This window comes from Ornithodoros turicata, chromosome 1 (genome assembly GCF_037126465.1).
Source record: "Ornithodoros turicata isolate Travis chromosome 1, ASM3712646v1, whole genome shotgun sequence".
Lineage (NCBI taxonomy): Eukaryota > Metazoa > Arthropoda > Arachnida > Ixodida > Argasidae > Ornithodoros > Ornithodoros turicata.
In genome coordinates this window covers 122,052,079-122,077,303 of record NC_088201.1, presented here as the reverse complement: position 1 = coordinate 122,077,303, position 25,225 = coordinate 122,052,079, and the positions used below count along the sequence as shown (strand labels likewise).

The 25,225-nt window shown below is 44.0% G+C and overlaps 1 long non-coding RNA gene across 1 annotated transcript; it reads right to left on the bottom strand.

Moving 5' to 3' along the window:
- Window positions 1-906: 906 nt before the first annotated feature.
- Window positions 907-25,225, bottom strand: LOC135368548 (uncharacterized). The gene is made up of 5 exons (XR_010414818.1): window positions 24,953-25,225; window positions 12,858-13,138; window positions 2,162-2,310; window positions 1,202-1,375; window positions 907-1,125 (listed from the first exon to the last, which is right to left on the bottom strand). It is a non-coding gene; the product is annotated as an uncharacterized LOC135368548 (long non-coding RNA).

The window sequence follows — 25,225 nt, the reverse complement described above, 5'->3', positions numbered from 1 at the left end:
CTGTACTCCTTGCCCGAACTTAGGCGTAACATGAACTACAACAGTAATAAGTACACAGACACTGTGACATAGTCCTGCACTAAATTGAGATATGACACCATGCAGGTACTATTAGGGTGATATCCTCTTTAAAAAGGAAATTAACGTAACGTGGACATCAGAATGCAAATTATAAACGGTCTGTTGTCAGCACCCTTATGTTTCCCTTTCCTCCAGAACCTCTAACAAATCAAGAAGTGCGGTCTTCCGCCATGCTCTGGGGAAATCAGCGTCGTTCAGTATTTGTAGTTGAATTAGTCCCAGTAGTTGTGAATATGCCGCTCGGTAGGTGAGCTTTCTGATGTAGTAGACCGTTGCCCATAAGATGAGGGCCTTCTCCATCGTCACTGTGCTCCCCAGTATAACTTCTTGTTTGGTTTTTTTTCCGCACCAGATAGAACGCTGTTTTCTTCCAAAGGAGATTTTTGGTCCTGGCGCGACAACTTCCTCGGGACAATTTTCCTGACATGTGAGGAGCAAAGAATTATGCATTGCTCACGCATAAGTACAACCATAGGTATTATTCAAGAGAACGAAATTATTAAAAGAAATTGATAGAACGCAGCGCGAACCAATGAACCCACAAATATGTCGCTTTGAAACTCGAAAGGTAGCCCGATATTAAATGTTTGCTTTTTGCTGCGAAATTCTTGGAAGCTAAAATTTAGTATTTTGCATCAATTAAAAGTTTAGTAAATGTAACAAAGTGGAAGTTTCACTCACAAGGGTTATCAGCTGGCAACGGGATCGAGCTGGCCGGAATAGAGAATCAATTTCGAGGTAGGTGATAGTGTTATCGCCTTTCACTCGCTGGAATTTTTCCAAAACCTTTGCCATATTCTCTTCCATTTGATGGATGGGCTTTCGAAAGCGTACTTCCGCTTCCAATGACAACTACAGTATTTGTTAACTAATACGTCACGTGAAACTGACAGTAAAATAAAACGTTTATATACTTACCACTTGGTAGTTAAGGAAATACGCTGGCAGAATGTTGGCATGCTGGGCTTCCCTGATCCAGGCTGTAGACTTAAGCAGCAGTGACATCCTCTTGATGTCGTATGCAATATTGGCAGACTTGAGGCTCTGCAAACCAGATTACATGCATCTGCCTTGTTGCAGCTGGAACACAAACGGCACAATTTTGTCAGCCTTCACCCACCTCTAGTTCGGATATGGCATCATCCAGGGAGATCACTTCAGTTTCAACTTCATCTTTGGAAGAGTTGCTTATGCCAACATCGCCAGTTTGTGTCCCATTATCTTTTCTGGGACGTCTCTCACGTCTTAGCCTTCTGCCCCTCCTTGTCTTGTCCAGCTTGGCTATGAAAGAAGTCTGCGTACATCCGAATATTATGGTTAATTGATAATTTCACTTGCGTCAGGTGGAACCACCACCCCTACGTCCGTAACTGCAACGTGCCTAGCATGAAGAAAATTAATGCTGCAACACCCTCAACCATACCACATACCATATGATTGAAGTTTCTATTTTGGTTGCTCGCGGTTTCAGTGACCATATCCGGGAATGCGTTGCCCAACGCTACACCAAGTGCATGGTACTCCCATCGTCTTTTTGCTGTGCTTCCTTCGAGGAGGAGCTCATTCTGACTATAACGTACGAAGATATCAAAGGAGAAGCAGAACAAAACGTGTCATCATTCGCAGTAGTTCATACCGATTCCATGCACTAAAAGAAAAATGCAAAAGCAAAATATTGGCGAAAGGAAGCGACAGAACGGACATATCCTCGCCGTTGTACCATTCCATCTTTTTTTTTTTTTACTTTCGCCGTCAAATTTTCCTTTCCATTCTTGTTTCTTTTGGTTATTTTGCCTGGCCAAAATATCAAGAAATTAAGGTGGTATGGCCTAATTCATATATTCACATAATACGTTCACCTTGGACAAGCTCCGCCAAGCAAAGCTCCGTCGCATCAGGACAGTACCAACGAACAAAATGTTTGCAACAAATCACGGCACATATCCATGCTAACTGCTATAACATGATAACAATGCGAGGGAATTTGGCAATGTGAAATTTATTTCCTGAGCTTACGTGAACTACACAACATATATTAATTATGGGAAGGTGGTACTAGAAGAAAATATCCTATACTTACACGAGATAACGAATGAGGTCGTCTCTCAAAAAGCCAGAAAGTCGTTTCCTGTCACTCTCTTTCATTTCGTCTCCACAGAGAAGTGTTTCAAGCACTTGGGAGAAGGTGTGTAGTCCGTGCTCCCAACGTTCATTAACTTCAATATTCAGCTTGAAAAGAAAGAACAGTGTACACTTCTAAGACTTGTTTCATGATAAATGCCATATTTCAGCATTTAGGCCAGGCAAATGTTTCGAAAATTTAAATAGAACTACACGGAGTGCCCCACCTGGTACGCGCTACTGCTTTCAGCAAACAGATGGTGCAAAAGAAAGGTGGTTCTCCGTGGACACGAAAACGAGCTGAGCCTGTTCCGAGAGCAGTGTGTGAAGCTTGTTAGTTTTTCTTTGCAGCAATCCTTCAACAAGGACGACATCGCGCAGCATAAGGCATTTTGTACAGCGCTAATCTCTCTTCCCTTCTACAGATTTTGCCAGAAGTAATATCTGCCGTTATTTTTATGCATCTTTCTCCAAAGACGTGTTGCATATTCTACAACATGGAGTTATGCTGACCCTGTTAATTATTATTTTTGTTTCTTCATGCGCACCAGTTGCTTTGAAAACTCTTTATTCTTTGTCCAGCAAGGAAGGAGAAAGGAAAGTGCAACCAAGCACTACCCTGTTAATGATTATGCTCAAACTTCACATACACGTTACAAGCAATTAATTGATTTAGGAAGTGTTTTAGCAAGGGCGTGCAATGTGCTACATGGACACTATGAACGTAAAGAGGGACTAACAATTTCGTGTACACAAACGGTACGCGTACAGTCTCCGTCATGCAATAATTTTTCGCGCAACTTGAAATGTGCAGCCCATGAGTTGCAGTGCAAAACTTCACTAAATGATTCTAGATGTCAACGTGAAAACATTTCGCTATGCAACATAGCGTATCCCCTCTCTTGTATGTAAGCAGTGGCCAAGGGTACAAGAATTCATCTTCTCTAACCACTCGCTTGTGCATGATTTCTGTTAACACAAAGCAGTTACGTTTCTCATCAAAGCTCTCCTCCTTCAGCACAGCGCAAAAAAACAGGAAAGTCTCGGCGTACTCATGGACTTCTAATATCTTTACGAATTCGCAGTACTTGACTGCACTTTTCAGTGCCACTACGAAGCCGGGCTTTAGAAGCACGTTATCTCTGACAACGCTCGCAACACAGAATGTGTGCTTCCCTAGATCCTCTTTGTCCAACCCTGCTTTCACATGGGCCTCCGACATAACGATATCCGACACTACCTTGCCCCTGCTTACAGTGGCAGCACTTAGCCTAGGGTCCTTTTGGCCAATCCACAGGGCGTAGGACGTTCGTAGTTGCATAAATTCTGAGACAGACATGGGGATATTCCTGAAGTTGAAATAACGCTTTGCCTTGGGAACGGCGTTCTTCGCCTCAAAGCGCATAGTCCATTGGTGTCTCCCAGGTCCGTGCGGCTTAATTTGCTCTACCAAATGAAGTAGCATATGCAGCTTCGTAAAGTAGGAATCGTTGCCGTAACATTCGCAGAAGAGCTGATAGTGTTCAGTAATTAGTTCTTCAAGGGCTGAAAGAGCGTCAAGCGATATCATAGGTGACAAAACAAGCTGTATCACTTTAATCAAAGCGAGTTAGGGTTGTCCAACATGATGTACTCCCCGAGCATGAGTGGAATGTGGAGCACAAGAATCCACGCTGCACTTGCAGAAGTCACGGTTCTGAGACTCTCATCAAATTGTTTCGGATAGTCACTGCTGCTAACAGACGAGTCAAACTGGTAAGTGGAAATAATCTCGTTGGGCTCTTTACGCGTTAGCCACTTCTGAGAGTGGATCGCGTAACGCAGAAACAGCGACACCTCCTTTGGGACAATTCCTTCCAGCAAGATATGCATAGGGTCAAACAATAGGTCCCTTGTAACGGAAAAATGTGTCACATCCACGAAGACGCTTTCGCCGTTTAAGCTGAACTGAGTTGAAAGAGCGACTCGCTCACCTGGTGTCCTAGCAGCTTTTAGCTGCATCACTTGCTCCTCGATTGTTTGGTCACTTCGAAGCTGGCAGTGCCCATGGAAAAGGATGTTGGGGAAATCCTCCCTTCTCTCACTGCAAGATTTACAGGGCTGTTTGACATAGGGGCCAAATGACTCCTTAAAGCCGCCAACAGCATGACACGCCAAGGTGTCACCAACGAAGGCAACCAAGCATCCGAAAAATCTATCAGGACCCGACACGGTGTCAAGGATGATCCCCGTTGAGCTCAATGCATTTAGCGTCCCTATAGCTTCTGTCAACATTTTTTTTCTTGGCCGAAGCGCTCTTCAGAGTGCTGCTGTGTCCGACAGCCAGCAGGAATATGCTGTCGACCTTTGACTTCTGCTGAGGTGCAAGGTTTAAGAAAGACACATAAAAACTGTCAGTTTGCCCCTGTGTCCCCGTTTCATGCCAATAGCGTTCGCAAGTTCGATGTCATCGCAATATATTAACATGCGGATAAGGTTGGTGGAATGTGCAGACAGTACAGCATGACCCCGCGAGCGGATTCCATCTTGAAAATCAGCAAGAATGCCTGGTGTACTGGGAGGAGGGGCTCTGCGGAAAGCGGAATTATACTCAGCGTGTTGACACAAATTGGACAGCAAACCCTTGAGGGGCACAATGTACGCTTTTTTCTTGCCATCTATGACGACCGCCCGAGGGGGATGTAAATGTCTGCGTCTCTGTAAGCTTTTAGCCGCAGCTTGTTGATGCTCAACGCAGAGGAGTCAATTGTAATACCTCTAGCATGGAACATGGCTTCCACAGAAGACACAACGGTGTCCACCGCGTTTTTCGGAATTCTGTGATAACCCTCAAGTACTCTACAAAGACGCATCAGGTCAGCAATATCTGCTGTGCCACGACTTTCGTGACCATATTTCAACAAACCTGTGTCATCAGGACCTCCCCTCTCATCCACGTGACCAGAAGAAGATGACGATGCGACATACGTTTCAGGGATTGGAGCCGTCAGGTTAAGGCTAGCTGAGCACGTTTTGAAATGCATTCGATAATGCACAGCCGCATTGAAAGAAGCCTCACACTTTGCACATACAAAGGACGGGTAGTACCGGTGGAACACTCTCAAATATGCTGACATTTTCTCCGAGATAAATGCACAGGGTCTGCACAGATGATGTCCTACCGGATGATGCGGTTCCTGCGTGTTGACTCTGGCGTTTGCTGTGCTCGCCATCGACGGAAGGGAGACTTGCACAGCCTCTGCTCCACCTGCGTGTGTGAATGCAAGATGCTGATGTCGGAGGAGTGAAAATGGAAGAAAAATATAGCAATGCACAAAGGTAGTATCTGTGACCGTCTCCAAGGCAAAAGGAAAAAAAGAAACGCCCCGTTCTCCCAGCAATGTAACTTAGTGTTAACACCTGCGGCACCTGATGCAGATGTGGTATCGGAAGGTGTTGGTGTGGGACGGCTCCATATCGTTGATGAAGACTGCTGAGGTTCAATGGGTATATCTAGAACAAAAATAGCTGCTTGTAAGTGGTACGGGCGTAAGGCAGGGTAATCTCAACTCAACGCGACAGCTCAATGTCACAGAGCGAACAGGAAGAGGGATCAGTTCAGCAAATGTCAACTGCTCTTGGCAAAGTACACAGCGCACGAACGCATCGGGGGTGAGGGGGCAAGGCCGGTACAGTGTGCTCACGGTAAAACAAACACAAGAGAATCCCGCCCCACCAGTACAGGAGTAAACGGGCGTGAGCCCCGCCACCACCCTACACACACACACACACACAGAAATTGCATGACGCAACAAATCACACAAGATAATAATGGTACGAAACGCATCGAAACGTACTGGGCATTTGTCCTGACGGTGCAAATATAGCAGCAGAATCCGGCCCCCCAGATGAAAACGAAGCGCTTTGAGACGGCGTAGGCCCGCTCGTGCCTGAAACAAGCACCGACGGACTTGCATGTCACAGCCACACAACAGTTAACGCACGAACTCCAAGCTCTATTACCTTCGGAAGCAGAGCCTTCCCCATTATCGCCCAGATTAGTGCTTATGCGAAGTGCTTCAATAACTGCAACTCAAATTAAATTTCTCATAAGTTCACTGGGAACATCGGCGAATCCGCACACTTACCGGCGTTCCGGTGGCTCACAGGCGGCTGCCAACACTTAATACATGCTCCGACAGGCAAATGTGGAGCGAGCTGTATGAATTCAACTGTACGTTGTTAGCCATCACAACAACAGTCAGCGCAGGACCCCCGGGACACACCGGCAATGTCAAGACCCGTTAACGCCATAACCGGCGGCCCGTGACCAAGAATATGTCTGCCGAAGTCAGAACCGTGTCCTTTGTCTCTTCAACGAGGTCACTTGGACGCGGCTCCAACAAGCCCTGACGTGCTGAACCCGCGTGCACGTAGGGGTTTTGCGAGGGTGACAAGAGAGGGAGAGAGGGATCAGAGACACCGAGCCCGAGCGTTCTTCGCATTCCAGGGTCATCAACCGTCAGCTAACTGACCAAGGAGAGCGTATAACAGAGATGTGCATTTGGTAAACGCTGTAGTATTATCCGTCTTCCTGCAACATAGCGCTGAACGGATGTCTGAAGGAGCCTGGAGGGGGCGAAAAATCTTCTTTCCTTTGTTAGGTTTCTGCATTTTTCTTGATACTGTTCGTGTTTCCTTGACGTAGTGGATAAATCGCTCTGCGTTCTTTGGGAATAGCGCTTACATACGCTATGATTGTGCTTCTATGCACAATCTATCCGCTACCGGCTTAAGAGTGGGTCGTTTTTTTAGGTTTGCGTAGACCGGACCCCTAAAGCAGATCCGGATAGCCAGTCTTCAACGTCCTGGATAAAAGATCGGTGCAGTACCAATGGCCTTTAAAAAGACAAGTGTTATTAAGTATCGATATCGTTCTTGTCACAGGTTTGGTCTACGCAGCATAAACATTTCTCAGGCGCGTCTCTCTGAGTTAGAGCACCAACACCTGCACAACAAATGCCGTACGCTATATAGTTCGGAATAACATAAGTGATTAAATCGAATCGCCAATCCCGACTAGGTCAAGTCTCACCTGAAAATCTCGCTTTGCGCATCAACAAAACCCGGGTTGTTGTTGTATTGGATTGCACAATTGTCACATCTGGGAAACGGTATAACAGGCATAAACTGGGCGTCAACCACTAATTCAACAACAACACGGAAGAATGAACATTTTTCCTTTTTGGACCTTTGTTATAACTTTAATCTTACTCAGCTTGTTGTTAAGCCAAAGCGAGTATCTGTCACTTCATCAAATGTACTCGACCTACTCTTAATAAATGCTCCAATGTTGTTCAGAACTTTACACACTTACATGGCATTTCTGATCACTGCATTTTACATTTTGATATTACTGCCCCCACTCACTAATCGTTGTTCAGGACGTTCCAAGGACTTTCACGCTCGTTATTAGCTGCGAAACAACCGCTCCAGGTGCAGATCGAGTTACATACTCCATGCTCGACCGCCTGTCTGACTTATCAAAAAAATGTTTACTCAAGTTTTTCAACCATGTTTTGATAGAGGGCACATTACCATCTACATGGAAAGTTGCCACTGTGATACCCCTCCTAAAACCAGGGAAGGAAGCTTCAAGTCCAGCCAGTTACCGTCCTATTGCTCTTACGAGCTGCATAGGTAAAACCTTTGAGCGAATGGTAAACAACCGACTGATTCACCTCCTAGAAAAAAATAAGTGTGTATCTGAATGCCAGTGCGGATTTCGATTGGGGTGTTCCACAGTGGATCACCTCATTCTCTAGAAACAACTATTCGTGAGGCTTTTGTCCGAAGGCAACACTGTTTGTCAGTTTTCTTTGATATGGAATAAGCATATGACACCGCGTGGCGATACGGTATCCTGCAGGACCTCTATTCCATTGGCGTAAGGGGTCGCCTTTTTAAATGTATCGGCGATTTCCAGATATCATGTTGTTCGGCAAGCTTGTCAAGATGTGAACGACAGATGCAGCTGTGTATAAATAAAATGGCCAAATGGTGTTCACTGAACGGTTTTAAATTCTCGGCTGAGAAAACAATCTGTGTCCACTTTGTGAGGATGAGAGGATCATTTCCACTATCCACTCTCAAACTTAATGAGCAAGATATACTTGTAAAATCGGAGAGCAAATTTCTTGGTGTCATATTCGACTCTAAGCTCTCCTGCAAGTCTCATATTCAAAACTTGAAGGAGAAGTGCCTCAAGTCAATAAATTTAGTGAAAATTCTCTCTCACAGATCCTGGGGTGCTGACCAGCAAACACTCCGCCGTGTGTATACATCTTGCATTCGCTCAAAGATAGATTATGGGTCCGTCGTCTATGGATCCGCCCGTCAGACTGTGTTAAAATCCTTAGATACTATTCATCACCAGGGACTCAGGCTCGTTCTCGGTGCTTTCCGAACCCACCGGTCGAAAGCCTGTACGTCGAATCTCATGAATGTTCCTTAAAAAGATGGCGAATTTACCTTGCAGCATCATACGCACTGAGAATAAGAACTTTTCCGCAACATCCAGCACTCGCTTGTGTCAGAAGTACACGGTTTAAGCAACCGATAGCGCCTCCTTTTTCTATGCGCATTGAGGGGGATGTTTTGGATCACGAATTTTCTTGCTATAATGCCCTAGTTTTGGAGTGTGGTAAAAGGCTCCCACCTTGAGAACCACCTCCAAGGTCCGATACTACATTGACAAAGTACAGGAAACTGCTACATCAACACTACAACAGGAATTCGAACACTTGAAAGAAAGTTTTGGAAACCATGTTGAAATTTATACTGATGGGTCAAAGTCTAGCGCAGGAGTGACTTGTGCCATGATTTCTGGAACATGCACAAGGTCACATCGTATAAAAAATATAGCTTCCATTTTTACTGCAGAGGTGTATGCGATTACCCTGGCACTGAACTACATTCTTCAAGACTGCATAAAATCAGCCATCATATACAGTGATTCTTTGAGCTCCATTAATGCTATTTGTGGCAGACAGAAACAAAAGAATTTCCTTGTGCAACGCGCACAGTCCTTGGCCAGCGCTGCACGGAAGAGGGGTTATTCTGTTATCTTGTGCTGGGTGCTGAGCCACACTGGTATATTGGGTAATGAATTAGCAGACCAGGCTGCTGCAGCGGCAACTTCCAGTGACATTACCCCATTCGAAATCCCTATCCAAGATATTAGGTCAGCACTCAAGAAATCGCTTTACACTAAATGGCAGAGCTTCTGGGATACACAGACATGCAACAAACTCCACTTGATCACACCTAACATTCAGAATCATGGAGAGTACCTGGAAAATCGCCTGTGTAGTCTGTTACAATCAAGATTAAGGATAGGTCATAGATACATTACACACAAGTTTGTACTTCACTAAGACGAGCCGCCGGGGGGGGGGGGAGGGGGTAACCACCAATCCCAATAACATTATTTTTTATAGCCGGGGGGGGGGGGGGGGGTAACCAGCATTATTCAAACGGAGAAGCTGACTCTCCGCAGAGGGAACAAGATTTTTTTACAGCCTTTGATAGGATACCTGTGATCAAACCTCGTTTTTACAGGTTTAGGCCCTATGCATAGCCTCTTGTGGGAACTGTGTCAGCAACCCGTCTGTAATCCTCGGTGCGGCCTTGAGCAGGCTTCTCGTTCTCCCGAACTGACCTCCTATTTTGTCCTCATCTGGTTATTTCTCTTCCCTCTGTTTGTGTATATATTCTTGTATGTGAAGTAAAATTTTCAGCTGTGTTTGAGACTTCGTGTTGTGTCTGTCCCTTCGTGTTCCCTAGTCTCGGGGTTTTACATTGTGCCAAATCTCACTCTTCCTTTTCGTGCTGTGTCCCCGTGGTTCAACACAGAACTTAGGCGCTTGCGCAATAACGAAAATCGTCTCTTTCGCGCTGCCGAAAGAACGCAGTGTGCCTCTCGATGGGGCAGTTATTCCACTGCCACTCGGATTTACTCGCGTGCATTAAAATCTGCAAACCGAGAATTTTACAACGAAACATTACCAAATATGCCAGTGCAAAACCCAAAGAAATTTGGGAACATAGCTAATGACCAACAGGCCTCCCAGCTGTCTTTATGCGCGGCAAATGGTGAAATTGTTGCTTCATCACACTATGCGAATGTGCTAAACATTGTGTTTGCTAGTTCCTTTTCCTCACCTGCAAGTATGTCTCATCCTTGTTGTATTTCCTCCACGCTTGTACCAATGGACCCTATAGTTATTGACACCTTTTGCATTTCATGTACCATCATCGCCCTTAAAATATCATCCGGTTCCGGCTTTGACGGCATTAGTTCCATGGTTCTAAATGGTTCGGTCTGGGACCCTGATCAAGAAAATCTCATCAAACGAGTCAGTTCAGAACAGAGCAGCACGTTTCATATTAGGCAACTACAATCGCACTGCCAGTGTCACCGCTATGAAAACTAACATACGATTAACTGATCTCTCCTTGCGACGGAAAATGCTCCGCCTCTGCCTGTTCCATGCAGTTTTTTCTCACAACGCGTAAAGTTAAGGTGCAGTGCCATCTCCAACGAGATCATTCCAGGGCTCATTCATTCTCCGCACCTCATCAGAATGGAATAGTTTACCTGGTCTGCCACTTCGATTACTAATATTACAGAATTCAAAAGCAGCTGTGCGATCTCCTTCACATATAATGTCATTGTATATTGTCGCGTTTATCCCACTCATATGTTCTTGTCGAAGTTGCTCGATTATTGTCATTTTGTAGCGTCCGCATGTTTACCGATTGTTACTGTGCTTTGACCTTGCATCGTGTACCCCAACCTGCTCACTCCCCTCTTTAATGCCCTCTGGGCCTCGAGGGTATAGGAATAAATAAAATAAATAAATAAATAAACGGTGACATCACGATGAAAGCCACACCGGATATGGGTTAACCTTAGGATTTAATTCCTGTTCTGAAGGGAGGCCTTCACCCTTTCTGTTTTACGTGGATGATATACGTGTGGAGCACAACAAAATGCAGCCGCAATCCGAACAGCCTCTGGACGTCCGGACTGGCGCCTTAAACTAGGATGTGGAGAAAATCGAGCACTGCCCTTTTAAAACAAGAAAATTCATTGGCCGCCCTTCGTCTTTCTCATGAAAGTGTATTCCGATTTCTCCCCGCAAAACATTGAAAATAAAATACCGAAGTTTCTTTTAGGCTGGGGTAGCGTGAGACAAACATCTGAAAATTTAGATTCATAATGTCGATCAGAGTAGTACGTACGGTGAATAACGTGGACGTGACTATATTATGGACCAATATAAGCAGATGACATTTTTATTTGACCAATGTATATTTATTCATGACGACGAACATGTAGAAGAGAACACCACAGAGTCAGTTGGTGGGATACCCAGCATAATTCGCATGTATTTCTTTTGCAATAATAACAAAGGTTTAATATTCGACATATATGTAATACCACATGCTTCAACACAATAGGAGAAGCGACTTTGGACAACAGCACAATAGACAGTGAATTTCTTCCATGTGACTTGACGGTAAATAAAGAATGAAAGAAAGACAGAATCTAAGACATTAATGGGAACAAGACATTCCAGCCGGAATCACGCAGAAAGGCCATGAGAAATCTTCTGCCTTAGAAGAGTATGTGATTCCCTGATGTGATTCCCATGTTAAGCAAATGTCCAAATGAACACCTAATAATTTAACGTTATCTACTCTATTCAATTTACAACCGAGAAGGGTTATTTCAAAATTATCTTAATCAGCATCTTCCTGAGGGGGATCGAAGACCATGAAACATGATTTGTGTGTGTTACGTCCTAATTTATTTGCAACAAGCAATCAGAAACGCTCCGAGGGATAGATAGACCTCTGGTGTTACATGTTCCATTGGTGAACCTTCTACAAAGATATGATGTGCATGTGGTCTGCATTCAGGATCTTGCTAGAGGATGTGAGCCTTGATAAGCAATTGATATTGTAGCGACCCCCTCACCATCAGCATGATCCCTGCTCTGCCTCGTGACTGACTGCGTGATTAAATGAGATCGTTCGTTTTCGGCTTTGGATTATATCTATGTGTCTCTGCCCCCTTGGTTAGGAATTTGCTAAATACCAGCGTCCATACGATGGCCCCAACCCCGTTCTCCGGAGGACAGCGAAGACGTTCGGGATTGATATACATAGTCGGTCACACATTGTTTCCCGAGAACGCCTCAAACCTGCCATCCTTGACCCCAGTCAAGATCAGGAGAGCCCCTGCCAACAGAACAAATCGCCTCAGTATTATTGCTAAAACCACGACAGGTTCGCTGGAACTTCCCTCCGCATACCTAGTTCATTTTCAATATACACAAAAACAAACACTGACCAGGAAGTTAACCCTGCGGTACACCACGTTGCAAGTCACGCTGATATCGGTTACCAACGGTAACATATTGCTTCCTATTCAATAAACAGCTCTCCAAAAGACAAAGCGAAGGACCACTGTCTCTGCAACGATCAAATCATCTGCTGAATAATACTTCGTGATCAATGAAGTCAAAAGCTGTAGTTAATTCCAGGAAGATACTCATGACCGTTATTTTTCTGTAACGATGTTGTGTTAATTTTTCAAATATACCAACCAGTGCAAGCTGTGTAGACTTCCCTTTATGAGACCGTACTGAGATGGCTTCAGCAACTTAACCCTTTACATTGACTCGCTCCTAGAAGAGATTTGAGTGGCGAAGTCAACTTGTGCTAGGCTGGGATCAATGCATTTCAGGCTCTCAAGTATCCGATTCATCCAGTCTTGGCAGTTGTTCGTGACGCTGTCATATTCGCCATCATTCTCTTCCAGGTTCATCTTGTCCACTAGATTCCTTACACAGTCCATGGGGACCTTTGCACCTTTTTTGATAAGGTTCTGCATGGAAAGAAATATAAGTCGGTGTTAAAAATATGGAAACATTCGTTACAATCTTTCAAGTTTCGGGAAGAACCGTGTGTGATTCTCTATTATGGTGGCTGAGTTTGCTGTTAGCCTGCTCGTTGGGTGCGCGCAATGCATTGTAGATGTGTAGGGTAAGGTGGGGCAAGATGAGACGCTGGGCCAGATGGGGCATTTCTTGCTCGACGCCGCATCTTTCAGGGACGCGTTGCTCCATGCGCTTGAAACTTTACTCACAGGTGGCTCTGCATGTCCGCTTTATTGCACATGGGAATTATTCGGATTGGTGTTTGGGTAGAAGAGAGAAAAAAAATCGGTTACTTCTGGTTGGAACGTAAAGACCCGCAAAAAAAGGCGCGATTTTCTGTAGTCCTTTTTCTTCCCAGCGGTGCAGCAACGTGTCGCAGGCTTATTCAGTCAATCTAAGTACACATCCTATTTCTTTATTCATTCATCTAGATATATGCAAAATACTGGCGCTCTTGATTATCCGGCTCTTAACAGAAAAAACTAGTACATCCGATGATATGCACTGGCCGAGCCTCAACAACTTAATGGAATTTAAACGTAATGTAATTTAGAAACCGATAAGTCATCTATCAGGTGGCTTTATACTTGTTCCGCAGATATTCTTTTTTGCATATTACCTAGGATTTTTGAGCGAACTTTCCTGCTTCCCAGGATATTTCCAGCAAAGCGGTAGCACACTCCAAAACGAGCGACCAGCGGCACATCAGACCGGCGGTGCCTTGTTTGCTAAGGGCGGTGGAGTGAAATAGCACTGGGTTCTGTGTGATTTCATTGCACGTCATGCAGGCGGTGAGCTCAAGGGGGCTGTGTAGGTGCTTAGATTGCAAAACCTAATATGTATAGTTAATTTCATTACCACGGCGTGTCTCATCTTACCCCACGCGATTTGCCCCACCTCTGAGAATGTGCCTATGGCTAGTTTTCTTGAAAAACACGAACAATAAAAATTCTATATTAAATTGTAAATTTCTGTTTCATCTTGCCCCACTTTCTCCTATATAGACTGACCATTGTTGACATTGCAGTGATAAATTCCAGCAAATGGTACTCGAATTCCTATCACCATTATTCAATGCATTTGTTGATTGGAGGATTTGAGTGATATCAGAGACCTGAGGGTTAGTAGCGGCGGGGAAACTAATCAAAAAGAACATAAAAGCATAAAATACGCAAGCTAACCTAAGAACTGTACAATGATAGCCAGAGATAAGGTAGCTTAATCCCTAACGTCTTTCATCGCTGTTGAAATCGTCACACGTAGGGTAGATTCTTAAAGGCACTATGAAACTTCCGAAATATCCCATACCATGTCCTTCCTGCCGAGAAACTTGTAGAGTTTTACACACTCTACAGTGCGAAGCTCTCTAACCCCGTGAGATTGCAATAATATACTTCTACCTTTCGTCACTTATCTCAAAGTGTTCGGAGAATTCGCCCCTCAAGGTGTTCACCAAACGGAATAACATCACAAAGTTCCGATAATGTACCGGTCGGCGGCCACATTCATTGTTTCTGCTGTATGGTTCAACACGCTGTTACAGACACTTCTCTGGGAGGCCGCAAACGGACAAACCTGGCGCACCACGGATCCGGAACAAAGGTGAGCTGTGTCTTCACACTTCACTTCGAATAAAGGCACACGTGACCCTGGCCCGTGACAGAAGAGTTCCTTACTTAACAGCATGGACGGATCCCATCTCGCTCAGTGCACGCAAAAGTCATTCAGCGATGCTGCTCGACCGTAGCCTATTATAAAAAAATGTGACTTTATTGTAGTGATAGACGTATACAAAACCCGTAATGTTAGCTTGAAACACCGGGATGACGCCGAAATAAATCATGTAAAAATAAATCGTTCAAAAATAAATCTCTTAAATATCAAATTTGCAAAATAAACTCTTCAATATAAATGATGAGAAAATCCACGCTGTCGAAATAAACTCCGAAAAATAAACTTTGAAGAATAAACGCTTCGAAATAAATCTTTTAACATCCATCGTCCCTGATTGGTGGACAGCCGACGGCTCTACATCCGCCGCGGAAAATAGTACCCTCCTCGCGCTTGGGGTAGCCAGGGCTATAACTGTGAACGAGGATTTCGGTACACCGGAAGTAGGTTGTCTGTCTGTATGTGATCCGTGACAAGTTTTGCCAACTTAGTAGGGGGGCGGGGGGCTGATATCATTCGGAATGACGGATGCCCGGGAGCGTATTATTCAGTGAAGTTCTGTTTTAGCAGTGCAAGTAACGCACGACGTCGGTGTAATATAGTCTAATATAGAGCCGACTATCAGGAGAGTTTGGCCATTCTTTGGTATGTTTTCTGATTTTGCGTTTCTCTTTTTCGTGTGCGTGCGCGCTTTCTTGGCCTTTCTTTTACCAGTGCGAATGACCGTCGCCGCGCAATCCGTCCACAGCGCTCAGCTGGCTCAAGGATCAAGAGCATACCTGGGTAAATTACTTCTAAAATGTAATTAAATTACATTACTCATTACTGCAATTGAAACGCAATAAACTTACATTACAATTACTACAAAAAACTAATGACATTACAAAGTCATTACTTTACCATTATTGGCATACATGTTCCCGAGTTTGTGGAAGGCACAAGGGACACACAAGTTGACGAAACTTGCCTTCCCCGAAATTCGAGGAAAAAAATGTATGCTTACAATGTATCAACAGTTAGCTTGTACTCTTCTATTTGTCTCTTCTACATGTCACGCTAGTGTGCCACGTATGACGTATCGTTCCACAATGTAGAGACGAAGGAGACACAATGTATCACGACAACAGGAAGACTGTCAGGAGGATGGGGCCCGCAAACAATGATTCTCCAGGGCTACAAACCGTTGACCTAACAACGTTTGTTTGTGAGTGCCCTGCCTAAGGCAACTGGCTCGTAGAAAGGAATTGACGTTCCATGTGCCGATTGAGTGCGTCACCGTTCATAGTGCCGTTGGAATTCTTTTCATTTGCCAGTCCCCCAACTCTCTTTCTGCCAAGTGCCAACACAGAACACACACTCGATTCTTTTGTAAAAAAGGTGACGAGTAATGTCATTAAAATTACAGCCCCAATGTAATTAAATTACATTACAAATTACCTAATGTCAAAAGTAATGCGTTACATTACAAATTACCAGAAAAAGTAATTCATTACTGTAATTTCATTACAGTAATGCTATTACTACCCAGGTATGATCAAGTGTGCGTGTCCTGTATTCACACGCGCATCGTCGTCATCACTTTTAAGCTGGATATTTCGAAATCCTAAGTTGTTATGTAATTGACAGCAATACAAACATGAGTAAGAAACATCATAATAGCATGTTTCGCCGAAAAGAACATCGTGTCGCCCATACGGCTATCGCTACTATGATACGGATCATTACCTTCCTAAGCCTAACCATGATTTATTTTAACCGCGTTTATTTTGAGGACGTGTATTTTTAAACGGTTTATTTCAGAAAATGGATTTCGAAGGGTGGAATTTTAAGCGTGGATTTTTTAATGTTTTATTTTAAAAGATTTATTTCGGCGTACAGCCGAAACACCGACGCGTTTCGACGCTGGATGGCGCTGAAGTCTGCGCTCCAAGCAAAACACATGCGCCGTCTGGAAGCGTGTCGTCAGCAAAGGACCATGCCATCTACTGACCGAGCCTCAATAGTGTGTTGTAAAATTTAGATTTGCGGTTTCTGGGAAACACTTCAAAATTTGCCCAACTTTGGCATTTTTTGCAATAACAGCGACATCTACCAAAACAAGATTTTGCATGTGTACGCTAGGTCAGGACTACCTGCCATAAAAAAGATACACCCTTTTCTTAGCGATTTAGGTAGATCAAAGAGTGATATTAAACGCTAGGAGCAACTTACTTATTTACACATGGTAACAAGTCTTTCGTGCACTAGCCTGCGCTTCTTCAGGTTACAAAAATATGAACATGGTACAGGAACATATATACAGTCGACGGGGAAGTTTTGGTATGAGAGGGTAACAGGGTGATGGAAAGGATGCAAGTACAGGTAAAAATGAAAAAAAAGCATAAATACAAACCAAGGGGTATCAGAAGCGGAACATAACACGAGTCCAAAGGCTTACAGAGGAAAGAGAACGCATGCAGGTGACATTCCAGGAATTATGGATAAAAAGGGGGTCGAGGCGACGGAATGAGGACACAGGTGCGCAGTACAAAGGTGACCAGTGGACCGTGAGAACGTGAAGACAGAGGGGGGTCTCAGGAGAGAGTCAAACGAAGAGAATGTGGAAAGAATTAAAAATTGAGGATTGTTTTACAGTTTGCGTGTCCGCGTGTTTTACATTATTGTATTTTATTTTATGCGAGAAATGATATTTACGGGTTAAATAATTGTAGTGGGCCTGCGTGTATGTTCAAACCGTGCGGCTTCAGAGACTGGAATTTTGCGATTAAAAATCATTCGCCATTTTTGCGCTTCATGTCACTGTTATAACCCGATTCAAAAATAACGATTTTGAGGTCTGTACCCAAAGCGTGTCCAGGGAAGTTAAAATGCGTAGAAACGGGTGTAGTATGGTTAATAACTATATCGGACTTATGGCCGTAAAACCTTTCCCTCATGGTGTTCCAGGTTTCTCCGATACACGGAGTACAGCAATTAGTGCGCATACTAAGGTAACATATGTTAAAAGGGTTGCAGTGCAACCCCTGGTCGGATTTCGAAAGTAAAAGAATTTGAGGTGCTCCAGATAAATGTACATGGGCTAATGAAATGAAATGTTTGGCAGCGTTTGTTACCACAAGGGACCAGGATTTGGTCGGGATAGACGGGATGAAACTAGTAAGTTACGAATGTTACGTGATCCGCGGAATGTGATATTGGGGGAGCAGGAAATATTATTTTAAGTCTTTCGTCGCTGTGAAGTACGTTGAGATGGCGGGTGAAGATGGGGGGGGGGGGGGACTGCGCCACCCACTGCTTTGTTATAGGCGGTAACGAAGGATAAGGGAATTTGTTCCTGCCGCGGTTCAGGTGAGAGTAATTTAACCCGATCTAGAGATTTGCGCTTGGAGAGAGCATTGTTTAAAAGGTTGGGAAAGTAATTTCGTTTTCTAAAATCGTTCGACATTTCTTCAGCGCATGCCTCAAAACCTTCTGGGTTAGAACATATCCGTTTTAGACGTGTGAATTGACCAAATGGGATGTTCTCTTCTGAGTATTAGGATCGTAGCTGTCAAAATGAAGGTACTGGCGTTTGCCAGTGGGTTTCTTGTATAGGCTCGTGACCAGCTTACCAGACTGTATAGAGACAGTCGCGTCTAGAAAGTTCACTGATGCTTGAGAAAAGTTACAAGTGAACTTGATGGCCTGATGTACGGAGTTAGAATGCTCGAAAAACGCAATTAAGGATGGTTCATCACCCGACCATACGATGAAAATGTCGTCAATGTACCTTAAGAAGACTAAAGGTTTGATCGGGAAGGATGCTGATGTTTTTTCTTCAAATTGCCCCATGAAAACATTCGCATAGTTGGGAGACACGCGTGATCCCATTGCTGCACCTTGAATTTGTACAAAATGTTTCTTGGTAAATATAAAGTTGTTCTACATGAGCACAAGCTCAAGAAGCGACAGTACAGCTGATGTCTGGAGAACTTCAGACGGGAAAGATTCAAGAACAGCTTTCACCGCATCGAAACCCTCATTGTGTGGTATATTTGTATAAAGGGACGTAACATCCATAGTAGCCAAGATGATGTTGCTCAAATATCTGTTCTGTTTATTAATCGAATTGACCTTAAGGAGAAAGTCATTGTTGTCTTTTACGTAAGAGGGGAGAAGCGGAGGAACGTGTTTGATACAATGATCTAAAAGGATAGAAATGTTTTCGGTGGGTGTGTTTATTTATTTATTTATGATACCGTCGTGGCTTATTAGCATTAGAGAGTGGAGGGGCGTATGTAAGAATAAGTTCAAATATAAGAGGATTCATACAGAAGACACAAAGCAATGAAAAATTAGACAAAAAAATTAAAAAAAATCACTATGTGGCGTTCAGATGATCACAAAGAGCATTCTTAAATAATGAAGGGGCAGTAATGGATGAAATAGAGCCGGGAAGGTGTTTCCACTCGAGAGAGGTTTTGGGCAGAAATGACTGAAAGTATACGTTAGTAGTGTAACAGGGAATGCAACCTTCTGTGCATGGTCCAGCCGTGAAGAGATATTAAAGAGTGTCCGAGGATATCGTTATGATAAAAAAATCCCGATATTATAGGCCTGCCGGGGTTATTTTTCTTGTGTGCCATAATCAATAGGTAAAATGAACCTGGAGTAGCATTTTTGGGTCTAATGAACTCTGCAATGTTGCAATGTTACGTGGAATTGAATCGTTAGAGATTAGTGCGCTGATCTGCTGGTTACTTGTGCGACAAAATAGTGGAGTGGGGTCAGAGTCAAGAGGCTCCTAAAACCTAGCATTACTGAGATGCTCATTGCTTTGCTGATATAGTCTGAACTCTGAAGTATTCATCATGACAATTCATCCGCCTTTATCAGCGGGCCTGATTGTGATGTCATCACGAGAATTAAGATTCCGTAATGCTATCCGTTCTTCCTTGGATAAATTAAATGATCCCCGGTTATCAAAATTGTTAAGAAGGCTTTTAATGCCATTGGATACTGCTTTAATATAATTGGCTATCATAGGGCGAGTTTTTGATGGGTCAGGGGTCCACACGGAAGGTTTCTTAAATGACGTTACTTCAGTGCGTGCACTGCCGTGAAAAAATGTTGGCAAATGCATTCGTTTACCTAAATTTTGGAGATCGTTTAGAACTTCAAATTCATCAATACCATGAGGAGTGTTGACATAACTCAGTCCTTTGGATAAAACGCTAGTTTCAGCTTTGCTTAAAGTAACGTCTGATAGGTTAAAAACAACATTTAGCGGTGGGCCTACAGAGGTCTGTGGTTGGTCTAATAAAGCAGTACATAGATTAAGGTTGGAAATGTCGGTAAGGTGGATATTATCACGACAAGCTTTCTTACACTTCGTACACCGTACTTGGGCGAGCTCATCGGAAGAAACACGATTGAGTGTGAGCACCTCTTCTGGCGTCAGAACGTGAGCTAGTTCACGGAGCTGGTTGTCTATGTCTTTGATTATGAAAGAACTTACTGTTCGCAAAATACTGATCAGTTCTATAGAAGCATGCGTTAATATGTTACGCCATCTCTTGGAACTTCGCGGTGAGTGGAAATTAAATGTTGGGTGAACTTCAACCATTAAACGTTTGGGTACAAGATTCTGTGCTATACAATCAGAGTAGAAATGGAAGTGAGAAACAAATCTAGCTTTTCTATCTAACAACTTACGTGCCCTAAGGAACGTTGTAGAGTTTGTATTGTCCGCACATAGTCAATGAGAGCTCCTTGTGTCGTACGTCCGTGTCACACGTCGTTGCTTCTTGGGCAGGCGTGTCTGGAGCTGGACCGACGGAGCTGTGGCAGCGATGGGGGTGTCGGCCTGAGCAGTGACGTCCGGGGTGCGAGGTGAACACGGTGAGCTTCTGTTTTAGGGCACTCCGGACGTATGGGGATGAGGGCTGTACACAGGGTTGGCCCAGGACGTGGACTGGACTGGACTGGCGCGGGACGTGGACAGGACGTGGACTTTTGACAGCTACCATCCTAATACTCAGGAAAGGAACATCTCCTTTGGTCAATTCACGCGTCTAAAACGGATATGCTCTAACCCAGAAGATTTTGAGGCGTGCGCTGAAGAAATGTCGAACGATTTTAGAAAACGAAATTACCCTCCCAAACTTTTAAGCAATGCTCTCTCCAAGTACAAATCTCTAGATCGGGATAAATTACTGTCACACGAACCGCGGCAGCAACAAAATCCCTTATCCTTCGTTACCGCCTATAACAAAGCCCTGAGTGGCGTAGCACCCCCCCCCCCCCCCCCCCCCATCTTCACCCGCCATCTCAACATACTTCACAGCGACGAAAGACTTAAAATAATCTGTCCTGCTCCCCCCAATATCACATTCCGCCGATCACGTAACATTCGTAACTTACTAGTTTCATCCCGTCTATGCCGATCAAATCATGGCTGCTCCCCTTGTGGTAACAAACGCTGCCAAACATGTCATTTCAGTAGCCGATGTACATTTACCTCGAGCACCTCAAATTGTTTTACTTTCAAAATCCGACCAGGGGTTGCGCTGCAACACTTTTAACATATGCTACCGTATTATGTGCACTAAATGCTGTATTCAGTATATCGGAGAAACCTCGAACACCATGAGGGAAAGGTTTTACAGCCATAAGTCCCATATTGTTAATAACCATATATACCCGTTTCTACACATTTTAACCTCCCTGGACACGCCTTGGGTACAGACCTCAAAATCGTTATTTTTGAATCGGGTTATAACAGTGACATGAAGCGCAAAAATGACAAATCATTTTTAATCGCAAAATTCCAGTCTCTGAAGCCGCACGGTTTGAACATCCACGCAGGCCCACTACAATTATTTAACCCGTAAATATCATTTCTCGCATAAAATAAAATACAATAATGAAAAACACGCACACACGCAAACTGTAAAACAACTCGTCATTTTTAATTCTTTCCATATTCTCTTCGTTTGACTCTCCCCTGAGACCTCTCCTCTGTCTTCACGTTCTCACGGTCCACTGGTCACCTTTGTACTCCGCACCTGTGTCCTCATTCCTCGCCTCGACCCCCTTTTTATCCTTAATTCCTGGAATGTCACCTACATGCGTTCTCGTTTCCTGTGTAAGCCTTTGGACTCGTGTTAGGTGGCGCTTCTGATACCCCTTGGTTTGTATTTATGCCTTTTTTTTTTTCATTTTCACCTGTACTTGCATCCTTTCAATCGCCCTGTTACCGTCTCATACCAAAACTTCCCCGCCGACTGTATATATGTTCCTGTACCATGTTCATATTTTTGTAACCTGAAGAAGTGCAGACTCGTGCACGAAAGACTTGTTACCATGTGTAAATAAGTACGTTGCTCCTACCGTTTAATATCACTCTTTGATCTACCTAAATCGTTAAGAAAAGGGTGTATCTTTTTTATGGGGGGTAGTCCTGACCTGCTGTACACATGCAAAATCTTGTTTCGGTAGATGTCGCTGTTATTGCAAAAAAAGCCAAAGTTTGGCAAATTTTGAAGTGTTTCCCGGAACCGCAAATCTAAATTTTACAACAGACTATTGAGGCTCGGTCAGTAGATGGAGATGGCATGGTCCTTTGCTGACGACACGCTTCCAGACGGCGCATGTGTTTTGCTTGGAGCGCAGACTTCAGCGCCAGCCAGCGTCGAAACGCGTCGGTATTTCAGGCTAACATTACGGGTTTGGCATACGTCTATCATTACAATAAAGTATGACTTTTTATAACAGGCTACGGTCGAGCAGCATCGCTGAATGACTTGGCGTGTACTGAGCGAGATGGGATCCGCGTTATGTTGCGCTTCTGATGCCCCTTCGTTTGTATTTATGTTCTTTTCATTTTTACCTGTATTTGCATCCTTTCCATCACCCTGTTACCCTCTGATACCAAAACTCCCCCGTCAACTGTATATATGTTCCTGTACCATGTTCATATTTTTGTAACCTGAAGAAGTGCAGTCTCGTGCACGAAAGACTTGTCACCATGTGTAAATAAATAAGTTGCTCCTACCGTTTAATATCACTGTTTGATCTACTCATCACCGGCAACTCGACGTCGCCTATTTTTCTGCATTCGTAACGATTTAGGTGTTAAAAAGGTCGTCGGAAAAGCGAGACAGCCTCGGAAACCGAACAAGGTCTCTTTCTTGTCGGCCCGTTGTGCTAACCATTAGGGAACACTTGCACTTCTTTTCTTTATTGTACGGCATCCAAACCACTTGCAAAGGGGCCTCATTCAATAAACCTCTACCTGAGAAACGTCATCATGACGTTGGTAGACAGACAGAAACCGAAACAGCTCTGAAGGGGAGAGCTGGGTTCCACGAATTGGCAATTGTTTGCTGCCTCCTATTGAAAGAAAAGTAGGACCGAACGTCACGTCCCTTTCAGAGACCATCGTAATCCCCTCAAAACTGTGGCTGTCGGGCACAACCTTGTTCGCCACTAACTGTGTAGGTTGTTCAACTCTACCAAACTCGTGGCGCTGTCGAACACTATTACGTCATTTGTTTACAAACAGGTAGAGGTCTATAGAAAGAACACGCATATACTATATCCAGAGTTGGGGAGTAATGCATTACTTTTGTGTAATGAGTAATCGGAATTATATTTTGCCAGGAAATAATGAGTAACGGCAATGAATTACATTTTGACTAAGAAATGCAGCGTGGAATTCCTCAGTACTTTCGTCGAATGTTCATTGTGCCACGTGAAGGTTGGGAGTATGCAGGTTTTTCCAAGGTCTGCAGGTCTTTAACAATGAGCACAGGGCAACAAGGACGCAATCCTGGGAATTCTTCAAGAGGTCAACAGTCTACGGTTTCTGTCATCAGTGTCCACATGGTGATATCACCTTCTTTCTTCTGTGCGCATTTGAGGATGCGGGTAGCAAGTGACAAGTTCACTAGTGATTGGCTGTTCTGATCATGTACCGTGTTGGTTTGTCTTGTGTTGTCATTGATCGATTTTCTGCGCGGACAGAATTGTAGAACTGGGCTTAGGGAAGAGGCATCATGGAGCCGACGGGTGGAAACCTGTCCCTTCCGTGGGCCGATTTAGTGCGTATTTCGAGCTCGTTTGTTGCGCTGCGAGAAATTTTACAATTAGCTGTAAATTAAGTGCCCCTTCGAAGAAGATGCACTCGACTAATGTCAGAGAATTTCTTCAGCCCAAGAAGCATCGCCAAGTAAGCATGTATTCAAAGTTTGGCATGCTAACTAGGAAGTGTAGTCCAGTCTGGTCTGCACTTGGAAGCCCTAAGAAAGAAAGCAGGAAAACTCATCCGGTGGCAAGATTGTGGCTTATGCCCGTAAACACGTAAATGTAATGCCAAAGTAATTCAATTACTTGATGACGGTAGTGACGATACTACTCTCGAAAAAGTAATGTTATCATTACTTTATATTGAAGTGACAAGTAATGACAATGCATTACAAACTAAAAGGAATTTCCCCACCTCCTACTATATCGTATATGTTTTTTGTTTCATACTAGCACCGGGAATCAACTGTGGCTGTGAGCGCGCACACATGCCCAGAGACGGAGAGCAGGAAGGAAAGATTGAGATAGGTGGTTAGCATGAGTCCTAGGCAGACTTTTGGATAAACTCTGCCAGCAAATACGTCAGACAGCACAACCGCTGGAAGGATTCGTACCCACAATGTCCTAATGTTCTGCCCCACATTTGGCCCCACCAACGAGAGGATTCTTCTGACCACTGGGTCCTGTCGCTGGTTCTCTGCTACATGCATCCTCATACAAAGGCGTATTTTAACCCGCTACATCTTTACAAATTTCTGAAAACCAACAAATGAAATCAAGACAATTTGATCTTGTTACGCTGCCCGCTGCTTGTAGAACACGTAACTAATTTGTAGAGAATATATAAATGACCTCGTTACCGTCGAGGTTCTCTTCAACAGCGTCAATGTTGAAAAACGTGTGGCACCGGCAAGTCTACGTGAACGCCGCAATAGAAGGTACATAATGAATACAAAGGTGCTCCGTGGCATACAGTGACTCGATTAAATTGACACATTGCCGAATATGAATAATACAATTCTCACCATTTGATGCCTTAGTAGTTCCCAATCGCTGCAAGGTATAACTTGGGTATGCCCACGAAGTTTTTTGATCAGAGCGTTTTCGTTGGTCGCGCACACTAATACCTGATCACCATATACGAAGTAGAAAGCCCACTGAGAAATCCAGCTCGATGAACCGCATGAACTCTTGAAATAACTCAGTATACCTCGTTCCACTGAACGAGGGCGGAAATAAATATCGCACAAGTCGTCGGTAGAATTCACAGAAGCCAAGGGTCTCTCCGAGGTCACCGC